Genomic DNA, 12,194 nt, shown 5'->3' on the forward strand with positions numbered 1-12,194 from the left:
TCTCGTGGTTCCCGACTGAATCGCCTAGAACCGCTCGGCCACCACGGCCGGCTAATATTAACAATGAGCCTTGTTTCGAAACTTTTAGGTATCTGATAATTATAGTAGCCGAAACGGCGTAATATATGAGGAAATTTGTTAAACGATCTAGACGGTTTTATTCACAAAGAAAACTAGTGGATTAATTTACCGAGTTGCAGGGGCATTATACGTGAAGTTAACTCTGCTGGGAGTTTACTTTTCCCGCCTGTAAACTGAGCAGATGAAGCATGAGTTTCATGTCTTCCTGAACAGGGCTGCGTCTTAACGCGTACGGTGGGCTGGCTCTTTGTAACTCGAGGCTCTATTAGCACCGAATTGTTAAGAACCCCGAGAGAAGTTGTCGGGGCTTAAAGCAGCCACAAGACGGGACGCGCCGCTGGCAAGGTTCAAGTAGCCCTCCTCCGTCCCTTGCGTGCCGAGTGGCGGCGAGGAAGCGGAATCGATTATGACAACAACTTGACGCCGACGCCGCCGACGCCGCCGTCGCCGCCTGCGAGGCGCTTCCTCGGTCAACAACGGCGAAATGGCGCCGGGCCGCCGGCGACGCGCTGGCGCCTCGCCGTCTTTCACTCAGCCCTTCGTCCCCAAAGCCGACTTCCTCGCCAGCCCTCCGCGGGAGGCAACTACATGGTCGGACACGGGGCGGCGACCTTGCAGAGTCTTCAGGGCCCCATTGTCGACAGGAATTTCTCGGGTTGGATGAACTGATGAAACAGAGCTCACGGGTATTATAGTGATGCCGACTGACCCAAAATTAGAGCTGGTCAACAGTGGTATTTGCCCTCTGGAAGGCGGCCGAAGTGGCCGAGCGGTTCTAGGCTCTTCATTGTGGTACCGCACGACCGCTACGGTCGCAGGTTCGAATCCAGCCTCGGGCATGGATGAGTTTGGTGTCCTTAGGTTAGTTAGGTTTAAGTAGTTCTAAGTTCTAGGGGACTGATGACCAAAGAAGTTAAGTCAAATAGTACTCAGAGGCAGTTGAACCATTTTTGAACCAGCCCTCTGGAAGAGTGTGTGTGTGTGTGTGTGTGAAATCTTATGCGACTTAACTGCTAAGGTCATCAGTCCCTAAGCTTACACACTACTTAACCTAAATTATCCTAAGGACAAACACACACACCCATGCCCGAGGGAGGACTCGAACCTCCGCTGGGACCAGCCGCTCAGTCCAACACTGCAGCGCCCTAGACCGCACGGCTAATCCCGCGCGGCCCTCTGGAAAACCTCCCACCTCTAGGAAATTGTGTGAGTCATGACTAGAGACATCCTACATTGCCAAAATCCATTTATTATGGAAGGAGAAACAGAATTGGACGTATTTTTGTTTGTTTTATTACCCGGAAAATCGATTTTCTGTCACTTAGTGACCATCCTCAGTGCTGTAATATACAATTAAAATTGGTAGGCACTGGTATCAACAAGCTTAGAGCGATGACATAAACAGTTTATCTGATCGCTCTAATCTTGTTGATACCAGTGCCTACCAATTAAAATCGATTTTGCAGATAATAAAACAAAACGAAAAATACGAGCAATGCTGTTTCTCCTTCCAGTTATATTCATTATCTGGTCGTGGTGCACAGAACACTCCATGGAGTCGCCAATTAATTTATTATTAATTTTTGTGACCAGGTGAAATTACTTTCGTCCGGCCACAACTGTGGGTCCTTTGATTGTCCTGGGAGAAGGTTCATCAAACCAGAATATATGAAACATTAGGTTACTTAATTACATTAATGAATAGAAAGTCTACTTGTCACTGACACACATCTTGGCCATAAGATTAATAGACACCTTACAACTGTTATGGGCTAGCAAAACAGCAACTGGTGCACCAATTAATAAACTGTTCTCTTGAAGTACGTGGCCCACAACTAACAACAGCACAAGTCCATCTGAAACTTTAACTATTGTACACGTCGGTCCTAGACGACGATGTTGGCTGCTGTAGGTCAGGCCTCGACTTGTGTTAAGATCTTGCATGCTCAACACTATTTAGAAATCAGCGTGATGGCGCTGCTGTTGTTGAGAGGGAGGTGTGGTCTTCCGGACTGCCGCGCGGGATTAGCCGAGCGGTCTGAGACGCTGCAGTCATGGGCTGTACGGCTGGTCCCGGCGGAGGTTCGAGTCCTCCCTCGGGCATGGGTGTGTGTTGTCCTTAGGATAATTTAGGTTATGTAGTGTGTAAGCTTGAGGACTGATGACCTAAGTAGTTAAGTCCCGTAAGATTTCACACATATTTGAACATTTTTCTTCCGGACTGCCTCCCATAAGTCGCTGCGGATTGCAGCAAGTCCTTACTAATATTTATGGTATCGATTCACGTTACCGACATTTCTGTGGCCAGCGATCTCTGGCAGATACCTCACTAATCGTCACCTGTGTCTAGAAGGTTCAGGTTGAACCCATTCTTAGATTTCAAGGCCTCGTTGTTGAATTGGATCATCTTTGAGCCGAAACTCCACGCCCAACGTTCTTGCGACTATAAAGTCGTAGAAGAGCCATTAGAAGTAAGTGGCCAGGGGTGTGGATCTGGCAATCGCTAAGCGTTTGGGGGGCCTTCCCTGAAAGCGCTACGCTTCGTCCCAGTTTAATGATGATGGGAGAAGAGTCTTCATCAATACCACGTTGTGCTAGTCACTTCCACTATGAGGGTGGTCGTCTGCTGTTTCTCTCGAAGTCTCATTACTATGCTTCTCGATAGCTGCATTTAAGTAATTAATGATGAAAACTTGCCAAGTCGGAAACTCTAACAGACATTGACTCGGAAGAAAAACATTCCGTAGAAGGCGAACGGTGACTAGGATGCCACGAATTTCTATTTATTTTCGACACAGTCAAGTTTTATCAAACAATCGCGGCAGATTTTGGCGTATTTTGACCATCTTGATGTGCTACTCATCATGAACGACATTTGGTGATGAAATGTTCTTTAAATGCGTTGACAGTGCAAGTAACGGACATTGTTCGCCAGATATTGCCTATAGCCAACGGAATCTCATGACAGCCTTTTTACGCCGAAACCGGTCATGACTGTGTCATAAAATTTAATTGTGTATGAGATAAAACGAATCTGACGTGCCTTCCATTGGCGTATATCACTTCCGCCCCTCTCCCCAATCAAAGCTCCCTCTCTTACCACCGGATTAAATGACAAAATTATTAAGCGTCTGTTACCTATACATTTTTCCGTGATTCGGCAAACATTGACCCCAAGTACAAGCGTAAGTTACTCAACTAGCGTACCTACCCATATTTCATGCTATCTTTCATCCAATGCATTTCATACAACGCCACTGAGAGGGACATACAGCATACAGTACATGCTTCGTTATCTTTGCAGCGACTTATCTGTTAGCAAGTCTGGGAATCCTTTGCGAAAAGCACACTTTCAGATATAATGTATGTTGATTTTATACTGCTTTATTGTATCGCGAGGATTTACATTCCCCAAGGTATATTGGTAGTCCAAATTTACTATTCCATCTCTTACATTGTGGAACAGTTTTACTTAAAACTTATTCGATTTTCTGTTATACTAAAATGAAAGGCCCTGAACACACTGTAGATAGTACAAACACAGGAAATGTCTATGAAGGATATTCCAGTCAATTGCTGTAGTACTGTCTTGTACGCTTTCTTTAATCTTCAACATCTGCGTCTAAATCTTCATAATTATTCTACAATTCACAATTAAGTGGGGGGGGGGGGGGGGAAGAGAGAAAATAACGCTGAAACCTGTCCGTATGTGATCCAATTTCTCCTATTTTATTATCACAAGCATTCCTCCCTTTGAAGGAGGACACCGGCAAATATTTTGACTCTCTGAGGAGAAAGTTGGTGATTGAAATTTCGTGATAAGATTCTGTCGCAACGAAAAACGCCTTTGTTTTAATGGCTGCCAGCCCAATTGGCGTATCAGATCCGTGTCACTCTCTCCCCTATTTCATGTTAGTACAAAAAGTGCTACCCTCCTTCGAACTTTTTCGAGGTCCTCCGTCTATCTTATCCGATGCGGATCCCGCACCGAATAAAATACTTCAGAAGATGGCGGAAACGCTTATTTTAAGCAGTCTCTCTAATAGCCATGTTGAATTTGGTAAGCATTCTGTCAATAAAATCGCAGCATTTCGTTTGGTTTCCGCATAACATTATGCATGTGATGGCTCCAATTTAAATAATTCGTAAATGTAATCACAAAGTAATTAGTTGACTTTACAGCCTGTATGTCTATGTTTTATAGTTAGCTGAAATTTAACGGATTCCTTTTAGTACTCATTTCGATGGCTTCACGATGTTCATTATTTAGAATGAATTGCCACTTTCGCCGGCCGGTGTTCTAGGCTCTACAGTCCGGAACCTAGCGACCGCTACGGTCGCAGGTTCGAAACCTGCCTCGGGCATGGATGTATGTGATGTCCTTAGGTTAGTTAGGTTTAAGTAGTTCTAAGTTATAGGGGACTGATGACCTTAGAAGTTAAGTTCCATAGTGCTCAGAGCCATTTGAACCAGCCAATTGCCAATTTCCACAAAACATACAAATACCTAAATTGTTTTGAAATTTCGATTGATTATCCGATGACTTTATAAAACGGCAAATGACAGCATCATCTGCAAACACTCTAACAGGGCTACTGAGATTGTCTCCGAAATCGTTTATGTAGCTCAGGAACAGCACAGGACTTATAACACTTAATTGCGGAACGTTAGGTATCATTTCTGTTTAACTCGATAACTTTCCGTCATCTACTACGAATTGTGACTTTGCGACAGGAAATCACGAATCCAGTCGGACAGCTGAGTCGCAGTACTGCACAGGTATTCAATTTGATTAGACGTCATTTATGAGGGACGGTGTCAAAAGCCTACTGGTAATCTAAAATATGGAATCTGTTTGACATTCCCTGTCAACAGCACTCTTTTTTTGTGAGAATAGCTAACTGTTTTTCACAGAACGATATTTTCTGAATCTGTGTTGGTTGTTTGTCAATAAATTATTTTCGTCGAGATACAATATTTGATCTAAAGTATCCGGACACCTGGCTGAAAATGACTTAAAAGTTCGTGGCGCCCTCCATCGGTAATGCTGGAATTCAATGCGGTATTGGTCCACCTTTAGCCCTGATGATAGTTTCCACTCTCGCATGCATACATCCAGTCAGCTGCTGGAAGGTTTCTTGGGGAATCGTAGCCCATTCTTCACTGAGTGCTGCACTGAGAAGAGGTCGGTCGGTGGGGCTTGGCACGAAGTCGGTGTTCCAAAACATTCCAAAGGTGTTCTATTGGATTCAGGTCAGGATTCAGGGCAAAATGGCTCTGAGCACTATGCGACTTAACTTCTGAGGTCATCATTCGCCTTGACCTTAGAACTAATTAAACCTAACTAACCTAAGGACATCACACATATCCATGCCTGAGGCAGGATTCGAATCTGCAACCGTAAAGGTCGCTCGGTTCCAGACTGCTGCACCTAGAACCGCATGGCCACTACGGCCGGCCGACTCAGTGCAGGCCAGTCCATTACAGGGATGTTATTGTCATACAACCACTATGCTACAGACCGTGCATTATGAACAGTGCTCGATCGTATTGAAAGGTGCATTCGCCATCCCCGAATTACTCTTCAATGGTCGAAAGCAAGAAAGTGCTTAAAACATCAATGTAGGCCTTTCCTGTGATAGTACCGCGCAGAACAACAAGGGGTACAAGCCCTCTCCATGAAAACACGACCACTCCATAACACCACCGCCTCCGAATTTTACCGTTGGCACTACACGCGCTGGCGGATGACGTTCATCGAGCACTCGCCACACCCTCACCCTACGCGCCGTTTGGAATTTACCGGCGTGATGTGGCTTATGAGCAGTCGCTGGATCATGAAATCCAATTTTTCTCACCTTCCACCTAACTGTCATTGTACTTGCAGTGGATCCCAATGCAGTCTGAAATTCCTGTGTGATGGTCTGAATAGGTGTCTAGCTATTAAACATTAGGAGTCTCTTCAGCTGTCGGCAGTCTCTGCCAGTCAACAGACGAGGTCGGCCTGTACGCTTTTGTGCTGTACGTGTCCCTTCACTTTTCCACTCCACTATCACATCGGAAACAGTGGACCTAGGGATATTTAGAAGTGTGGAAATGTCGCGTACAGACGTATGACTCAATTGACACCCAATCACCTGACCACGTTCAAAGTCCGTGACTTCTGCGGAGCGCCCATTCTGCTCTCTCACGATACCTAATGACTACTAAAGTCACTGATATGGAGTAGCTGGTAGTAGGTGGCAGGACAATGCACCGAATATAAAAAACGTAGGTTTTTGGGGGTGTTCGGTTACTCATAATGGTTGAACACATTACATGGGTTGTTTCCGGAGCCGCCTGTGGCTGAAGAAGTCCCTGAGCCATATGCGATCACTTGCCCTGTTACAAAGGAATCTTCTTGGCCTGTAGGATTTGGACGTTCTCAGACGGTGGGATTCCTGGTATTTGGGAGTTTCAACAACAGTCACCTAATGAGGACCCTCAGGAATATGATTGCCAAGGAGAGGAAGCAATTCAGTGTGCATGGGTCTGCAGTTAAGCGGATTATTACTATTTCTTCTCTAGGGTATTGGTGTGATTTGTGCATCATTCTAGTCTTTAGGTGCGGAGTTTCCTACGAATGATCGCTAAGTAGAAGTTATTATATCGGCTTACTCTGAAAGGAACCTGACTGGAATACAATCCGGACAGGACGACTCAGTTTTATTAAATGAATGAAGCTGCTGTACTACACTGACGATACCTACTAAGTTGCTTATGATGGCGATTGTTCTTGATTCGATTTCTGAAATATTTACTTCGTCTTCTTTTGTGAAGGAATTTCGGAAAACCATATTTCGTAAATTTGCTTTAGTGGCACTGTCATCAGAAACATCACTGTTATCATACAACGAAGGTACTGATTGTGTCTTTCCGCTGGTGTACTTTACACACGACCAGAATATCTTGGGATTTCCAGTCAGTTTCGAAACACAGTTTCATTGTGAAAACTATTAAAAACACCTAGCATTGCATTTAGCGCTAAATTTTGGGCTTCTGTAAATCTTGAGGGTTTTGCGTTCTTTTAAAGGTAGCATGCTTTTTTTTCATTGCTTCTGCAACAGTTTTCTGAGCTGTTTGTTTGCCGTGGGGTATCAGTACCGTCTCTTTTATTTGGTTTATGTTTCTAAATTGCCGTCGATAATATTTCTATGAATTTTAACATATGGTCTTCGCTTACAAAGACAGATTGGAAAAAGCAGAGATTGTCTCTTACGAAGGCATCAAACGAATTTTAATTTGGTTTTTTAAATAGATTTGTTTTTAGTTTATTTTTGTTCGTTTGGTTTGCTGTAAGAACCTTGCGGTCATTAATCCCTGTATCTGTCATTATGCTTCCATTTCTCCCAGGATTATTTGTTGTTAAGAGATCAATTTTTATTTCAGAAGCATCTACACTTCGAGTGGGCTCCTGAACTAACTGCTCAAATTAATTTTCTGAGAACGCATTCACAACGATACAGGACGCGGTTTTGGGTCTACCACAGAGTCTAAACATGTGTTTTCGCCAAAATATCGAGGGTAGATTGATGTCACCATTAACAACAATTGTTTTTGTGGGGTACCTAGTTGATATGTGATTTAAGTTTCATTTCAACTCTCCAGCATCACTCTCATCTGAGTAGGGCCGTCGGTAAAAGAAACTAATTATTAATTTATTCCGGTTGTCATGTATAGCCTCTACCCGAACTAACTCACAAGACCTGTCTGCCTCTATTTCACTGCAATGTAAACTATTTATGACTGCAACTGCACCGCCAACTATATTTAATCTGTCTTTTCTGAACACGGATAGGTCCTTTGTAAAAACATCGGCTGAACTTATTTCTGGCTTTAGCCAGCTTCCTGTATCAATAACAATTTGAGCGTCAGTGCTTTCTATTAGCACTTGGGTCTCTGGTTCTTTTCCAGTACAGCTACAACTGTTGATCATGTGTTCTTCATGTGGAGCTACAGTCATATAAAGCTTACAGAAAGATGTAACCGCCATTTGACTCTGTTATATGCTTTACTGCACTATCCAGATTTCAGCCTTAGGCCATTATGAAATGTTACACACGTCAAAAATCATCTGACTTGCGAAGAATACAGATATCGTTAAAATATATTTCGACTGTTACATACACCAGATATTTAGGTCTTTCATTTACTAAAGGGCAACGGCCTTGCCGCAATGGATACACCGGTTCACGTGAGATCACCGAAGTTAAGCACTGTCGGGCGTGGCCGGCGCTTGGATGGGTGACCATCCAGCCGCCATGCGCTGTTGCCATTTTTCGGGGTGCACTCAGCTTCGTGATACCAATTGAGGAGCTACTCGACCGAATAGTAGCGGCACCGGTCAAAGAAAAACATCATAACGACCGGGAGAGCGGTGTGCTGATCACACGCCCCTCCTATCCGCATCCTCACGTGAGGATGACACGGCGGTCGGATGGTCCCGATGGGCCACTTGTGGCCTGAAGACGGAGTGCTAATTTACTAAACATTCGCTTCATATAACGGAGAATATATATTGATGATGACTTGAGTTTCTCACAAGTCAGATGATTTTTTTTATATTTGTAATATATGGTAATGGTCTAAGGCTGAAATCTGGATCGTTTAGTAGAGCATATAATATAGTCAAAAATATCTTTCCATAAAGAGATACAATAATCTACTACTACATTTGCTAGGTCTACTTTACTTTGTTGGTCCTGCGCGCTTTTAGATTCTCACCCTCTCTGTAGTCTCCTGAGGCCCTCTAATTACAAAATCGGCGAGTACTCTCCTTACAGCCTGAACTACCCTTGCACCCTCCTCCTGTGTGTAGTGCACCCCTCATGTCTTAAGCTGACTCCGAAAACCCACCACCCTATGGTGCAAGTCGAGGAATCTGCAGACTACACGGTTGCAGAACCGTTTGAACCTCCAATTCAGATCCTCCACTCGGCCCTGTACCAAAGAAATGATGTCGGTTCTGTCGATGATGAGCTCCACCTTCATCTTGCAATCAAAACTGGAAGCCATTATCACTTCAATTGGGCTGCCCAAATTGACTCTGAACACTATGGGACTTAACATCTATGGCCATCAGTCCCCTAGAACTTAGAACTACTTAAACCTAAGTAACCTAAGGACATCACACAACACCCAGTCCTCACGAGGCAGAGAAAATCCCTGACCCCGCCGGGAATCGAACCCGGGAACCCCGGTGCGGGAAACGAGAACGCTACTGCACGACAACGAGCTGCGGGCAGGGCTGCCCAAAATCAGAGAGAATCCCTTCCAACCCTAAATGGCATACATCTTTAGTTCCGACATTAGCACCACTTGTAGTTGGCTGCACCCTGTGCTCTTCATGGCTTCTGGAAGTAGTCGTTCCATATCTGAAACTCGTCTACGTAGGCACATAGAGAGCACACTGAATTGCTTCCTCTCCTTCGCAACCATATTGTTGTGGGCGCCATTATGAGACTGGTGACAGACACCAGGAATCGCACCTTCTGCAAGTGCCCAAATCTTACAGGCCGATACTATTTCTCTGGAACAGGCAAGTGATCACATCTGGCTCAGGGACTTCTTCAGCCACTGGCGGCTCCGGCCAACGTTCGTCAGAAGAACCATGGAGGCGCTCTGATCAGCACCCCAGAAAGTCTTTTGCTGTACGACACTCCCTGCAGTGAGCTTCCAGTCACCACAGGTCAGGGGTCAATTTTAGAGCGGGTGGCGTGTGAGGCAGCCACAGTGGTGGATCGATAAGGGAATGTACTTCGTCGCCACGTTCTGGCCTCCAAGGAAACGCCAAGCTTCAGGCTGTGTGGCTAAAGCCAACACTGCCTGGAGCTGATCATGAAGGGTCACTAACTCAGCTCCCATCTAGAGACAGTAATTACAATTCCTCTCCATGATAAACGCAAAAAAACTGCACACTACACGTTTATTAGAGTACTATGGTGTGCCTAGTAAGCACTCGGACACATATTAAATTAAGTAAATTCCACACAGAGCACTGAAAAATACTGGTCTTTATCGACCTATGGCAAATGCGACAATGGTATCATGAATCTACCATATGCTTTGATTGTACAGATCAGGGGTGTTCATTCTTTTGGATTATCTGGGACATATAGGAAGAAGATGAGTGCTTTTGTGACGCACATAATATACGTAACACTAACAGTTACTCGTTGAGGGAGAAAAAAGAAAAAAAAATGAGGAGGGAGGGACAAATAACGGTGTGGACCAATGAGAGAATTTCATCGTGTGGCAGGGGTTTCTGATTGAAAGTATTCAGTTTAATGCACCTGTACATAAACGAAATTTTATGCAAAAAATTATATTTACTGGTCATTTTTGATACTTGTTTTGGGCCACATGTGGCCAACGGGCCGCCGGTTGGACTCCCCTGGTATCTGTCTTGGCTTCTCAGGTAGTCTGAAAGCTTTGGACAGTTGCGGATGACGTCACATTAAAAGCGTTGTGCGTAGTACTCCAGGTAAAACTGTTGAAAAATAAACGGTGGACAACCAATTGAAATTGACGTGTAGGTAGCCGAAGAAATTCAGAACTTGGTGCTGGGGCGAGTTCAGTACTGCATCCAACTTCAAAAGAAAGGATGGGGGATCGAAGTTTAACGTCTCGTCGACAGCAGATTATTAGAGACGGATTACAAGCTCGCATTACGATACGCTGGGTAAGGAAATATGGAGTGCTCATTTCAAAGAAACCTTTTGGACATTTGTTCACAGTGATTTAGCCAAATCCAGCAAAAACTAAATTAAGCCTTGTCCTCCTGAATGCTTGTCCAGTGCGCTAACAAATGGGCCACATCTCTCTTTTTCAACTCTCTCTTTTTTTTCTTGTTGAAGAAACCGCTGCGTGACAAGGTCGAGGAGGTGATATTCGATGTGTACGTGTCCTGGAAAGCCAGAATAAGGTCGGTTGCGACCTACGTCTTCATTAAGGCACCGACCATTGCGATAAATGCGCTGCATTTAAGGATAAATATGTAGAGAAGGGGTAACACTGTTAAAATGTTTTATGAGCGAAACTTGAATTTTCGAGGAGAAAAGAAATCTATTGGCATAAAACATTGGACTTTATCTGAAGAAGAAATTCCTCAACATGTACGTCTGAAGCACGTTATTGTATGGTAACAAATCGCATACTCTGGAGAAACCGGAAAATAAGATAATCCAAGCGTTTCAGGGGTGGTGCTGTAGAAGGTTGTTGAAAATTAGATGGACTAATAAAGAATCAGGAGATTCCCCGCAAAATCGCTGAAGAAAGGAATGTATGGAAAAAAAATGTCCAGAGGAAGGCAGAGACTGGTAGGACACATACAAATACACCAGGGAACAGTTTCCATTCTACTACAGAGCTGTAGAGGGTAAAAACTGTATTTGAAGACAGTGTTTAAACTGTAGCAATAGTACACATATTCAGCGCTTACAAATATTAGTCTTCGTCTCAAAATTCCCAGTAGACAAATATTCCTACTAAGTTTACTGACCCAATTTTAGGCCAATTCTGAGCGCTGGCAAACTTTCACTGGAAGTTACTGCAAGTTCCTATAACATTGTCATCCAAGCCTACGCTTTTCAAGTCTGCTCGGTTAGACACTGGACCATTTGACACTCTTAATTCACTTATCACTCCATACCAGAACCCATTTCTCAAATCTTACGTTTTTTAAGCTCTGATGATATCTTATATTTACATTAAAACGTTACTATTTTCCATAATCCCTGAACGAGGAGCAGTAATCATACAATGCTTGTGTGCACTGAACGTTATATCACTGCTATAATGGGCACCTTCAAACCTATAGAGATTGTCTGTTGACTAAGTTCGTTTACGTAGATAAGTACGTAAGAATGACAAACACCTGTTACACGACTTCACGTCACGCCTGTCACCTTATATACATTATCCTTGAAACAAGAGTGTTTACAGTTACTAGAAATCTGTTTAAAACAAATTTGTAGATACAACAACTTTTAGCTTTAAGAAAGGGCAAGGTAGCGAGCGCTCTGCATGTTACGCTGTACGCTCTTCTGTAAAAAGCACAAAAGGCAGTAAACTAC

Source organism: Schistocerca gregaria, chromosome 2 (genome assembly GCF_023897955.1).
Source record: "Schistocerca gregaria isolate iqSchGreg1 chromosome 2, iqSchGreg1.2, whole genome shotgun sequence".
Lineage (NCBI taxonomy): Eukaryota > Metazoa > Arthropoda > Insecta > Orthoptera > Acrididae > Schistocerca > Schistocerca gregaria.